A 13,322-nucleotide genomic window follows, 5' to 3' on the forward strand; every position below is an offset into this window, starting at 1 on the left:
GAAATTAAGTCTGTAATCAAGAGGTTGATTATAATGTATTTCATTGGTGATTGTGAGGGAAATCTGTGGTTTTTCCTTCCTTGATCAAAAGGGTTTCCACGTTTAAATCTTGTATTTTTACTCTTCCTGCACTGTCTTCTGATTCTTGGTCATTTTACTGTTATTTTCCTGTGATAAACTTTGAGGGAACTGGTCCCTCACTGTGTGGTGCAACCCCCAAGGTTTTAACAAGTACTATACATATTCAAATTAGCTTATAAATAAAATTGGGAGATATACAACTATTTGTAAAGTTGTGTCTCTTTGGGTTGATAAAAGAGTTTTCTCTAAAGTGGAATGACATCTTTTCCCCCTCTCCAGAAAAATAAATGCAGAAAGGAAAGACTTTTCTTTCTTTCTCTATCAAGTTCTTGTAAAAGATTCTTTTGAAGAATCTTTTACGAAATCAAAATAAACTTCTGTTACAGGTACGCGTTATAGACTGTGGTTATATCGATGTAGTTCGTGTTAATATACATGTGATTAGACTATCTGACTAGTAAAGAATATTTAATGATCATGCTTCCCTTTTATCACAAAATTAATATAAATATATAATATTTAATTATATATATAATTCTCTAGACATGGATCCGGACTGACCCACATGGATTGCCGGATCCAATTTTCATTCCTACTTACACATAGTGGGTCAACTCTCATTCCTGTAACATTCATACTTAGCAACTAGATTGTGTGACCACTGGGTACTTTAAGAGGTTCGTTGTTATACATCTGTTAGGAATATACAACATCTTAATCAAATATTTAGAGTAGATTACAGTATGCAATACCATTGATCATTTATCACATTCATATTTCTCATCATCTATGTTGCTTAATTTTGAGTTCATCATTATGTACTTGTCTCATAGACAAACATAAAGGATGTCACGAACACAATTAATGTGATAATACTCAATGATCTTTCTCATTACAAGAATTTCTAAATTTCAATATGATATGATTTTCTAGAAATACCCTGCCAGACCAAATTGACCATAATCTCTTGGAAACATACTAAGATAGCAAGCACCAAAATTGAATCTCAAGAAACTGATTATTAAAGTCATGAGGGTACAGTGTAAAAATTACTTAGAATTTTGAGGGCTTGACACGGTAGTATCGCCTTTATGGTTCACTATAAGCATACATGGTATGAAACATGTATCACAATACTAACTCCTTTCATATAAAGTGTATGTATTTTGTATATCAAATATTGTGTAGATGATAGCTCAGACAACTCATGTCTATGAGCTTACAAATCTACTCAATTATTTTATTATTTAGAACTCACATTTGGCATTAGAAATAGATTAATTTATTTTGATCACGTATGATTGATTACAATCTAACAAATGACATTTTGATTATAAACTTTCATCCTTCTCTTGTCATCACTTCTGACAATAATAAATTTATAATTGTCTAATCGCTACTGATAACTTCTATAATAGAGGTGATTGTCTATGTGAATAGGCTAATCTTTTTTGTCTATTTGACATACTTTTTATTCTTAGAAATTTATCTTCACCACATAAAAATAATATATGTATATGAACTAACAAGATGAAAAATTAGGCATAAATCAGTGTTAACTTTTATAATGTGAATTTACTCAACATGAATGGAAAAAATAAAATATAAAGACATCAACATCTACGTAAATTCAATGACTTTTCATGTCTTGAATAAGCATCACATGTTGTGGGATTCACTAGGGGATCTTTTATCATTTGACACACACATATATATATGTCATGTTCACTTCTTTTTGTACAATCACGTCCCTTACAAAATTATACATTATATCAATATTTTTTATCTTTCCATGGTACTATGAATCCTTTGTATAGGTTATTGTAGCCTGACTATCACAATTGATTATAACAGGTCTAACAACGATATTATACACACCCAAGTGGACTAAAAAAATTTTAAGCCAAACAATTTTTTGCACAGTAGATGAAAGTGCTACGAATTCAGCTTCCAACCTTAAATAGGTTATACATGACTGCTTCTAGATACTCCATGATATGGAGAAATTGGTAAGCAAAAATGCATATCCAGAGGTGAATGTTCTCTCATTTAAGTCTCATCCTCAATTAGCATCAGTGTAATCTTTGAGTTGCATATTATTTCCTTGATAACATAAGAATTACTTGATTGTGCCTTTGAGATACCTCAAAATCCATTTAACTACTTTTCCGTATTGTAGTACTAGATCGTATTGATACTTTCTAACTAACTCAATAGTATAAAAAATATTAGGTCTAGCATACATTATTCCGACAATGTTGGCATAAGAAATTTTTCTCATTTATTCCTTCTTTTGTGGAGTATGAGGGCACATCATTTGGTTTAAAGCTTCACTTTCAGAATCTGAGTGTTTATGGATTTTCAATCTTGCATATTAAAGCATTCAGTAACTTTATAGTCACACCTCGAGATGAGGCCCTGGACGTGGAACGCACTCGATACTATTACTAGTATGAGTGAATGTTCTGGCATATCTTATGAGCATACTTTTAATACAAATGAATAAAGCAAAAAAAATATAAAATTTAATTAAGATTTTCTCAAGGTACAAAACTTCACAAAAGTTTTTTAGCACCGCATAATGTCCAATAGTACTAATAGTTATGATAAATAAAAAGTGAAAATTACAAAGTTTGCTTGACAACTACACCAGCCTGTGAAACCTCTAATAAGTACCAATACTGAAAGGAAAAAATATAAGGAAGTCATCATATCTCATCAAGCCTCCTGGTAAAAGGCTCACCAATAGCATAAGATAGATATCCTAATGACACACCTGGCCACAGACTTAAAAGTCAGAACTTACATTATGAAATAATATAGCACCAAAGATTATCAATACGCAAAATATATTGGTATGTAAAACCATTTTAGGAGGGTGGTACTACAAGAGATTAGAAATGAACATAAAATTCAAATGTAAGTGAAGACAACTGGAAAGAAACAAGAATATGAGTAAAATTTATAATTGATCAAGTAAGATAGATGTAATTACTTTGATTCTTTTCGGGAGAAAGTAGAGAACCGTCATAAACCACCATGCACCATGTGAGTGCATGGAGCCTGATCTTGGATCAATCAATGAAGCCATCCTCTACCTTTTGAGAAAAGGACATGAAATGACATAATTTACTAGTGAGTATCCATGGTTAACCCCTTTTGGGACACATGAAAAAAAAGAGTCATCTGAATTGCAGAATAATCTCTATCCTATATCAGCAAACATAGTTTCAGGCATTTATCGTTTAAACCTATGTCTTCATGGTCATTTATATAGATCCCTTATACTCATGACGTTATCTTATTTATTTATGTTCAAAGTGGAAGAAATCTTAGTGATCTGTGAGCAGCTGTTAACATATTTGAGGCTTTTAACTCTAAATAATTGCGAAGTCTTAAGCAACTTTTGGTTATTTTTGATCGTTTTCTCATGATATTGTAGTTTTACCAAGGATGGGAGGAAAATATAGGAAAGATGAACAAAATAAGTAAAATTTGGTACAAGTGAGCTGATTGAGTCTGATGACATTTCTTGCAAGCCGCTAGAGATGTGGTAAGCTACCAGAAAAAGGCGTCAGTAAGAATACTAAAGAAGAGTTGCTGGATGAAGGTGAAAACATTCTCAATATGTCGTCACAAGTATGGTAACCTGTCAGAAGATGCCGTCAAGTGGGATAGAACATGGTGAAATAAGTTGAAGGTCTGACGATATTTGCTACACGCCATCACTCCTCTGGTAAGCCATCAGAGGACATCATCAGAGTGAGGCAGAACAGGTTAAGAAGGCATGACTTCTGATGATATATCTAAGATGCCGTTAGAAGCCTGACGATCAACACCAATATGCCGTCACCTAAATCCGAGCCAACCTGTGATTTTATTATTTTATTACCTTAATTAGGCTTTAGTATAAATAGCATATTTTAGGGTTTCATTCACAACTTCGGAAGCAGCTTTTGACATCTTGTGACTTAGTAAAGGGGAGTTCACTTATTTTTGAGTCTCTTTAACTTAGAATTCAATTTTCCATCCTTTGATTTAGTTGTGGGAAATTCTTATTTTACTTGAAGGAGAAACAACTTTGAATTTCATCTTTTGTAATTTCACTTGATTTACGTTATGAATTTAATATTTGTTATCTCTTTCTATCTTATGAGCAACTAAACCCCACAACTAGGGTTGTGGGATCTGTGATTATTACTTCATTGATTTAATAGTTGGATTACGGTTTGAGTGATTGTGGGAACGTCTTGAAATTCTGTTGTTTTAACTTGAATCTATTGTTTGCAAACATTAGGTTATGCCTTAGGTTTTATTTACTTCTAATGGAGAAATAGACTAGAGGTCATGAATTATCAACAAGGACTCGGAAGCTACCAACCTTTTGTTCAATGATTGATCTCATAAGTGGATCAATCTACCTGAGATAACATCCGATTAGAAATAGATATGTTATCTAAGTTCAAGAGAATTAGATAATAAATTATATGGTGAGGTCGAGAGATAAGTCAGATAGTATCATCGGCAGGGATAATCTGTTGTTCCCACCTATCACGAGAATCATGAACAGGTATTATTCAATAGAGATTAATAGTAATAGTGATCACAACCCTAGTTTCTCTATATCATTGATTCAAAATATTGAAATCTAAGTTTTGAGTTCTAAAATAAGTTGAAACGTTAAAATTTGTTTGATTGATAAAAACCCCTATTTTGTATTTTCTTATTATTTATTTGAATTTAACTTGTAGCTATAGTTTCGAACTAGTTTAATTGCCACTCACATTGTTCCCTATGGATTCGACCCCAACTTTGAAGTTGGGTAAATATATTGACGACGACCGCCTTGTACTTATTTGAGGTGTAAGTTAAGCGTTATCAAAAATGGCGTTGTTTCCGGGGAACAATTTGGCGTATTGAGTTAATTTGAAATTTTAGCTTACTTGCTTGAATTCAAACTTGTAAATATTTGTTGTGATTTCCTTTGTTCTTGGTTAGGTAGATTTTCTTTATTTTTGTTTATTTCTTACTATGGCATCATAGAATGAATGTAAGTTTGATGGTTGGAAATCTTATCTGGATGATCCATGTCCATATTATGATGGACCCCACTTTTGGCAAGATTGTAGATATGCTCCCCGAAGAAAGATGTGTGCACCATCTCCATCCTACCAGGAGTATAATTGTTCTTTATGTGGTGGTCAAGATGGACATTGGAGTGATTGCCCAAATGCCCCTTCCCCCTATTGCGCTAACCCAGGTTATAGTTCTTCTTATAAGTATGGCAGGTCTTATGGTCAAGAAAAGAAAGAACAAAGCACTGGAAAGAGTGACATTGAAGCTATGCTTCAACTAATGTTGGATCGTATAGACACAACGAATGATACCATATGTGACATACATTAAGACATTAGGGAATTTAATGAGGGAAGAGAAAGGATAGAAGAGATAGATATCAAGGTCAATCATCCAAAACATTTTTCTACATTATGTTTAGATGATATCTTTTTTGTGGAATTATTTAAAATAATGAAAGAGTGTGACGATGAATATCAACATTCCTATACTGATGATGAGCTTGATGTTGATCAACCCTTGAAGATTTCCCAACCAATCGAGCCAACCATGAGGGATAGTGCCAAGATTGAGGGAATGGTGCTAGAGGTAAAAGAAGAAGCCAAGTCAATCTCTTATGAAGACTCTAGCCCAATTCAAAGTAAAAATATTGAGAAGATGAATAAAAATGAGTGTGTAGAGGATAGTGTAAATTTTGAAGTAGGATTTGTTGGGCCACACTCGAAGCATTTTTCCACATTATGTTTAGATGATATCTTGTCTGTGGAATCATCTAAACTAGTGGAAGACTATAAAGATGAGGAACAAGAATCCTATATTCTTTATTTTACACTTGATAAACAACATAAAAACACACCTCACTTTAAGGTCGAGTTGTTTACCATGCGTCATTCATTACTCGGCTTCTTAATCTTTGTAACACCTCCCTATGAGCGAGGTAAGAAGATGCACTCTAAGTTGGCGGTGAAATTCATATCCTTAAGGTGGAGGAAAAAGCTGTGTTGGGTCATTCCGTGACATTAAACTAGGCGCTTCTTAGGAGGCAACCCAAGGTAATTCATTGTTTGTATTCGTATTATGTGATTGACATCAGATCTTCGCACCCATGGTGCCACAGGTATGCCTCTAACTCTCTTATTTTGATTTGACGTGTTGGGAACAATGCATGATATTAAGTTAAGGGTGGGGCTACTTGTGGGTGTTGATGTCCTCCTGAGGTTTTTGTTGCCGTGCCTCTTTTTCTCGGAGTCTTGTTCCTAGTAGATCCGGCATGTTTAGGTGTACTGTGTTTGTTTTGTGATGTGTTTTGGTTAACTGGAGAAAAATAACTATATAGAGTAGTTAACATATTTTTGTTGATTTTTGAGACTAATAAACACCTCTCCATTGGTCTGTTTTATAATCACCATTGGTCTATTTTATAATTGTGTGATATATATTTATGAGTGACCACTGTGTATTTTGTTATGGCATTAGTACTAGTGACATGATATCCGCTGCTAAACAATCACATGAACCGGATAGGTAGTAGCTTGTGATACACCTTTGTGCCATGTGTGTGTGAGATACTACTTAGTTCCCTTTGTGTGTTAAATGCAAAACTTGCCCGGTTAGTCTTACCTTGGTTGAAAGATAGGGGTTAGGAAAGGATCATAGGCCGTTTTGATTTTTAAGTCACTTTTTGAGTAAATGGCCTTCCCTGTATGCATGATATCTCTTGATCCCTATTTTGAGCCTAAATTGACCATTTCTTTCTATGAAACCTATCACCTTCCCGTTTAGATCATAATGAACCTGTTTTGGCCCTGGTCCTTTATGGACACTGTGCACCTAGACTTAGCTAAACAACCTAAGTTGAGGGTGGCTATCATAGAGGTGCGTGATATAAACTGAGTATGAAGAAAGGTAGAATAAAAGGAAAAGAATAAGTGAAAAAGAATAAAAAGTTGGGTGGTGTGGAAGAAGAATAAGAAAAGAAAAAGAATGAAAAAGAAAAGCCACATCCATCCTGAATAATGTGTGATCAGGAAAAGGAGAAAAAGAAGAAAAAGGTTAATAAGTGAACCCCAAAAGTTAAGGTAGTGCCAAGGAGGCTTAGTCACTCTAAATGCCATTGAATATCATACCAGCCCTTAGCCTACATTACAATCCAAAGAAAAGACCTACAGTGATCCTAACTTACCTGTCTTGACACCTTGGTAATGAAAATAAGGGCAAGTATATGGTATTTAACATGCCTTGATTGGAATTTCTTTCTGAGAATGAGTGTCTCTTGACCGTCCCTACATTGACATGCTTAAGTTCATATATGAGTGAGGAGGGACTTCTTTGTTGTAAGGGCACATCAGTTGCATTGCAAGCTGTTAACTTGTTTGGATAGTGTAATATTTGTACATGCATGGTTGTTGTTGCTGAATTGATGCCATATCTTGATTCCTTTGGGTCACATTATTAATCTTCATGGTTATGCACAATTGGATTGAACGTGGAGAGTGGCAAGAGTTTTGAGCTAAACTTGATAATCAACTGTGATAGGTATCTTATGTGTCTCTTGGTTAAGCATCATAGTATAGTGTTATGTAGTTTCTTGAGGACAAGCAATTGTTTTAAGTTGAGGGTGTTGATATGTGAGCAGATGGTAACACATTTGAGGCTTTTAACTCTAAATAATTATGAAGTCTTAAGCAACTTTTGGTTATTTTTTATCATTTTCTTGTGATATTGTAGTTGTAGTAAGGATGGGAGGAAAACATAAGAAAGATGAACAAAATAAGTAAAATCTGGTACAAGTGAGCTGATATGAGTCTGATGGCATTTCTTGCAAGACGTCAAAGATGTGGTAAGCTACCAGAAAAAGGAGTCAGGAAGAAAAGTGAAGAAGAGTTACTGGATGAAGGTGACGACATTCTCAATATGTCGTCACAAGTGTGGTAAGCCGTCAGAAGATGCCGTTAAGTGGGACAGAACATGGTGAAACAAGATGAAGGTCTAATGACATTTGCTACACGCCGTCACTCCTCTGGTAAACCGTCGGCGGACATCATCAGAGTGAGGCAGAACAGGTTAAGAAGGCATGACTTCTGATGACATATCTGAGACGCCGTCAGAAGCCTGACGATCAACACTAAATACCGTCACCTAAATCCGAGCCCATCTGTGATTTTGTTATTTTATTACCTTAATTAGGCTTTAGTATAAATAGCATATTTTAGGGTTTCATTCACAACTTTGGAAGTAACTTTTGACATCTTGTAACTTAGTAAAGGGGAGTTCACTTATTTTGTGACTCTCTTAACTTTGAATTCAATTTTCCATCCTTTGATTTAGTTGTGGGAAATTCGTATTGTCCTTAAAGGAGAAACAACTTTGAATTTCATCTTTTGTAAGTTCACTTGCTTTAAGTTATGAATTTAATCTTTGTTATCTCTTTCTATCTAATGAGAAACTAAAACCCGCAACTAGGGCTGTGGGATCTATGATTATTATTTCATTGATTTAATAGTTGGATTACGGTTTGAGTAATTATGGAAACGTCTTGAAATTCTGTTGTTTTAACTTGAATCAATAGGTTGCAAACATTAGGTTATGCCTTAGATTTTATTTGCTTCTAACAGAGAAATAGACTAGAGGTCGTGAAATATCAATAGGGACTCAGAAGCTACCAACCTTCTGTTTAATGGTTGATGTCGTAACTGGATAAATCTACCTGAGATAACATCTGGTTGGAAATAGATATGTTATCTAAGTTCAAGAGTTAGATAATAAATTGTCTGTTGAGGTTGAGAGATAAGTCAGATAGTATCATCGGCAGGGATAATCTACTGTTCTCACCTATCACAAGAATCATGAACAGTTATTATTCAATAGAGATTAATACTCATAGTGATCACAACTCTAGTTTCTCTATATCATTGAATCGAAATATTGAAATCTAAGTTTTGAGTTCTAAAATAAGTTGAAACGTTAAAATTTGTTTGATTGATAAAAACCCCTATTTTGTATTTTCTTATTATTTATTTGAATTTAACTTGTAGCTATAGTTTTGAACTAGTTTAATCGTCACTCACATTGTTCCCTGTGGATTCGACCCCGACTCTGAAGTTGGGTAAATATGTTGACGACGACCACCTTGCACTTATTAGAGGTGTAAGTTGAGCGTTATCACTTAGGTTCATGCTCGTGGTTTATCATTTCTAGGCTCATGTTTATAATTTGGCCATTTTTTTAGGCGCAAAGTCATAGATTTGCCACTTTAGGCCCATGCCTCAAAATTTCCATATTAGGTTCACAAATCATGAGTTCTTACCATTTCATAAATATGTTTGGGAGTCACTAGAGGTAAATTTCATCATAATTTATGTCATGGCTCATTGTCTGATTTTTGTAACATATAGGGAAATTATGGTGTAACCTAAAGTATTCTTGTTGAGGGTGAATCATATCATGTCAAAAGTGTGAAAATTCTTGTTATTATGCTATATAAAAATAATTAAGAATTTACACCTTTTAGTTGTGAGGAAAAAAAGAGTTCACTCGGGATTACGAATAGTCCATCATTTATCAAATGTTCAAATTGAGGATAATTCAAGAAAATATTATAGAATTCATGGTTCATATAAAAATAATGGGGGTTTCAAGTTATGATTGTACAATAGCTTTTTTTTTGCTAGAAAATAACAAGAGCAATTTATGGTTAAGATCTTAAAAATCTTCACAAGATCCATCATTGATCAAGTTCATAAATTAGGAACTCAATAGACTTTAATATCGTTCATGCCATAATTCAAATCATAATACAAAATAACCACAAGGTTCATGGTTTTCACAAATATCATGAGTTTTAAATTTTCCAAACTCAATAGGCTATCATCAATGCATAAGGATTAGTCAAATTCATTTAACTTTTTGGAATATTCATAAAGTTGAGAGTTTATCCAAGAATTTCCCAAACAACTTGCTAAAAGAACTCTACTCTTTGACAAGGACATGGGAATTTCTGCAACCTAATTAGAATGAGAGTAATGAAACTAAAGGAGAACAAATTTTAAAAGAAACATAAAATGAGTAGTCATACTACCACAAATCTTCAGAGAAACTTAGTGATAGTGAAGGAGGTAACTAAGCTTGATTCTTGAGCCAATCATCTTGGATTTCTTAATCTTGAGTTTGAGATAAAGGAGAGAGATGTTAAGGCTGAAAAAAATATTTGAAACTTACTAAGAAAGAGTTTTAAAAGGTATTGGGGGTTATGGGAAAAGGAAAGGATGAAATCACTCCTCTAGGAATGTGAAAAGCTAAGAAAAGAATAGAAGATTTTTGTCCGGTTGGTTGTTCTGACTATTGTTAACAAAACACACGTAAATTTTTACTTGGGACTTGTATTTATGAGCTATTGGTGGCATTAGAAACAAGATTCAAAAATCTTTAATTTTATAGGTAATAGGTCATGTAACTCTAAGTATTCTAGGATAAATTCTTGTTTAAGTTTGATCCTTGTATGAGCCTATATGAAGACTTAAATCATTAAATGACCTTTCAATTCAAATTTATTTAGAGATTTCTTATGCCCTTAATTCCTATTCAATACCCCTACGAAACTTAAGAAATGACTTTTACACCTAGATCCAATAAAATTTCTAAATTCAGGTCTAAGTACATATGAAGAATTTGTTTTATTTTTAGCTCGAACATTCGGGGTGTTCCATTTATCAATGTATGATTCTTATGATAGAGATAACAATCTCTTTGAACGATCACTTGAAATCTTTACTTTAATAATGTATGATATTTCATCATTATATTTCATCTCAAAAGTAGAACATAAACACACTTTTATTTCTTTACAATATTCGATGTCACTTACAGCTATAAGTATGTCGTCCGCATACAATAATAAGATCACAAACTTATCTTAAAATCTTTTGATGTTATACAATAATTTTAATGAATCATAACAAAATCATATGATATTATTGCATTATAGATATGTAAGTATCATCGTTTAAAATATTGTTTATGGTCATAAATTTTCCTTTAAAGTCAACATACTTTATTTTTTACACCTTTTAGTATAAAATCTATGGGTTGTTCCTAATAGATTTCTTCATCTATTTTCTCATTGAGAAATATAGATTTCACATCTATTTGATGAAATTCAAGATCCAACGTAGCTACAATAGACAAAATTAATCTTATTGAAGTAAAGGATACCACATGTGAAAATTTTTCTTCATAATTAGTTTCTTCATGTTGTGTGTACCCCTAGCTACTAGGCAATGTTTAAATCTTTTGATACTACCATCTGCTTAATGCTTGAATTTTATAATTCATTTATTACAAAACCTTTTAGGCCTAGAAGTAGATCAATCAGTTCCCACACATGGTTAGATTTCATCTCCTCCTCCATTGTTTTTAACCATTTTTAAGTGGGGCATATAAGAGCCTTATTTATATTTCTTGTCTCTTCATCGTCCAGAGTAACGATAAATGCTTCCACTTTGATCTTAAATTGATAATGTGAAATTTGTAAATGACTAGTTCGTCAAGGTTGAGATTGATAAATTGATTTATCAATTGATATGTTACATCTATTCGGATCAGCAATATCACTAGGATTTATGTAAATAGGAATTGCTCCATTATCATCAATATGACTCCCACTCAAATTCTTTTTAATGTCATTAACAGAAGTGGTGTACTCTGTAGTTTCATGAAGATATAAGTGTTAACCTATCTCGCCATGCTTAAAAAATCATTCCCTATTAATCTAACATCATAGGACTCAACTTAAGTTACAGTTTTACTATCTTGATCACCTATGAACAAATAACTCTTAGATTGTTCAAAGTATCTTATAAAGTTACACTTCATTTTCCTTGGACCTAATTTTTCATATTGGGAAGAAGGGTTATGAATAAAAGCAGGACAATTCCAAGGCTTTAAAATTCTCAAATTGGATTTTTGTTTAGTTCATAACTCACACAATGTAGTTGTAACTGATTTAGAAGGGACATTATAAAAGTACAAATTGCAACAGTACGCAACGTATCACTTCAATAGGTGATTGCCATTTTTCTTGTTCCCTCATTGACCTGACCATTTCTAACAAGGTTTTATTTCGTCATTCTGCACTACTATTTGTTGTGGAGTGTAAGGAATAGTTAATTGTCTTGAATTCACTTTTTATCATACAATTATTTGAACTCATCAGACAAATACTCTGTTCTTGATCGGTTATTAGAGATTTAATTATTCTATCTAAGTAATTCTCATCTAAGTTCACAAACTTAATGAAGTAATTCAAAGCTTAAGATTTGTGAGGAATCAAATATATATAATTGAATTGAGTAAAATCATCAATAAAAGTGATGAAGTAAATAACGTCATGTCTTGCTCTTACATTCATTGGACCACAAATGTCAGAATGAATTAATTTCAATAAAGTATCAAGTCTTGTGCCTTTTCCAAATAATTTTCCTACAGTTTTTTCGGCTAGGCAAGATTCACAAGTAGATAATTCTATCTTATCTATACTTCCAAGAAGACCTTTTTTAGCCAAGCAATTCATTCTTTACTAACCAATATGGCCAAACCTAGCATGCATGTGTTTACATCATTCTCTTAATTAGAAGATGGCATAAATATGAAAAAACTAATATTATTATTGTTGGAACTTTGAATAACATCCACTACAAAAAATAAATCATTAAATAACTAATATCATATTTTGTCTTGACCAAATATAAATTCATATCATGTTTATGAATGAAAAAAAATAAATTCTAACTTAATAAACATTCTAACAGAAATTAGATTTTGGTATATTATTAGGGAAAATAGTACATCATGTATATATAGAGTTCGTTCACCACATATTTCAAGGTTGCAGGTATTGATCCCTTTGATCTCCTCTCTGGAGTTATTTTTTGCCTACACCTATTTGAATTTTTGTGGGATTCATCAAAAATCTTCGAAAGCATCTCTATTCGTCGTTATATGGTCAGTGGTTGTTGAGTCTACAATCCATATAGAAAGTTATTTAGTTACAAAATCTGAATAAGAAATATTTACATCACTATGTATATTATTAATAAGATCGTGTACCATTTTAGGCTCAGGGCAATCACGAGCAAAGTGTCTCTTATTCTTAAAGTTATAACACCTAA

Source organism: Capsicum annuum, chromosome 7 (genome assembly GCF_002878395.1).
Source record: "Capsicum annuum cultivar UCD-10X-F1 chromosome 7, UCD10Xv1.1, whole genome shotgun sequence".
In the NCBI taxonomy this organism is placed as follows: domain Eukaryota; kingdom Viridiplantae; phylum Streptophyta; class Magnoliopsida; order Solanales; family Solanaceae; genus Capsicum; species Capsicum annuum.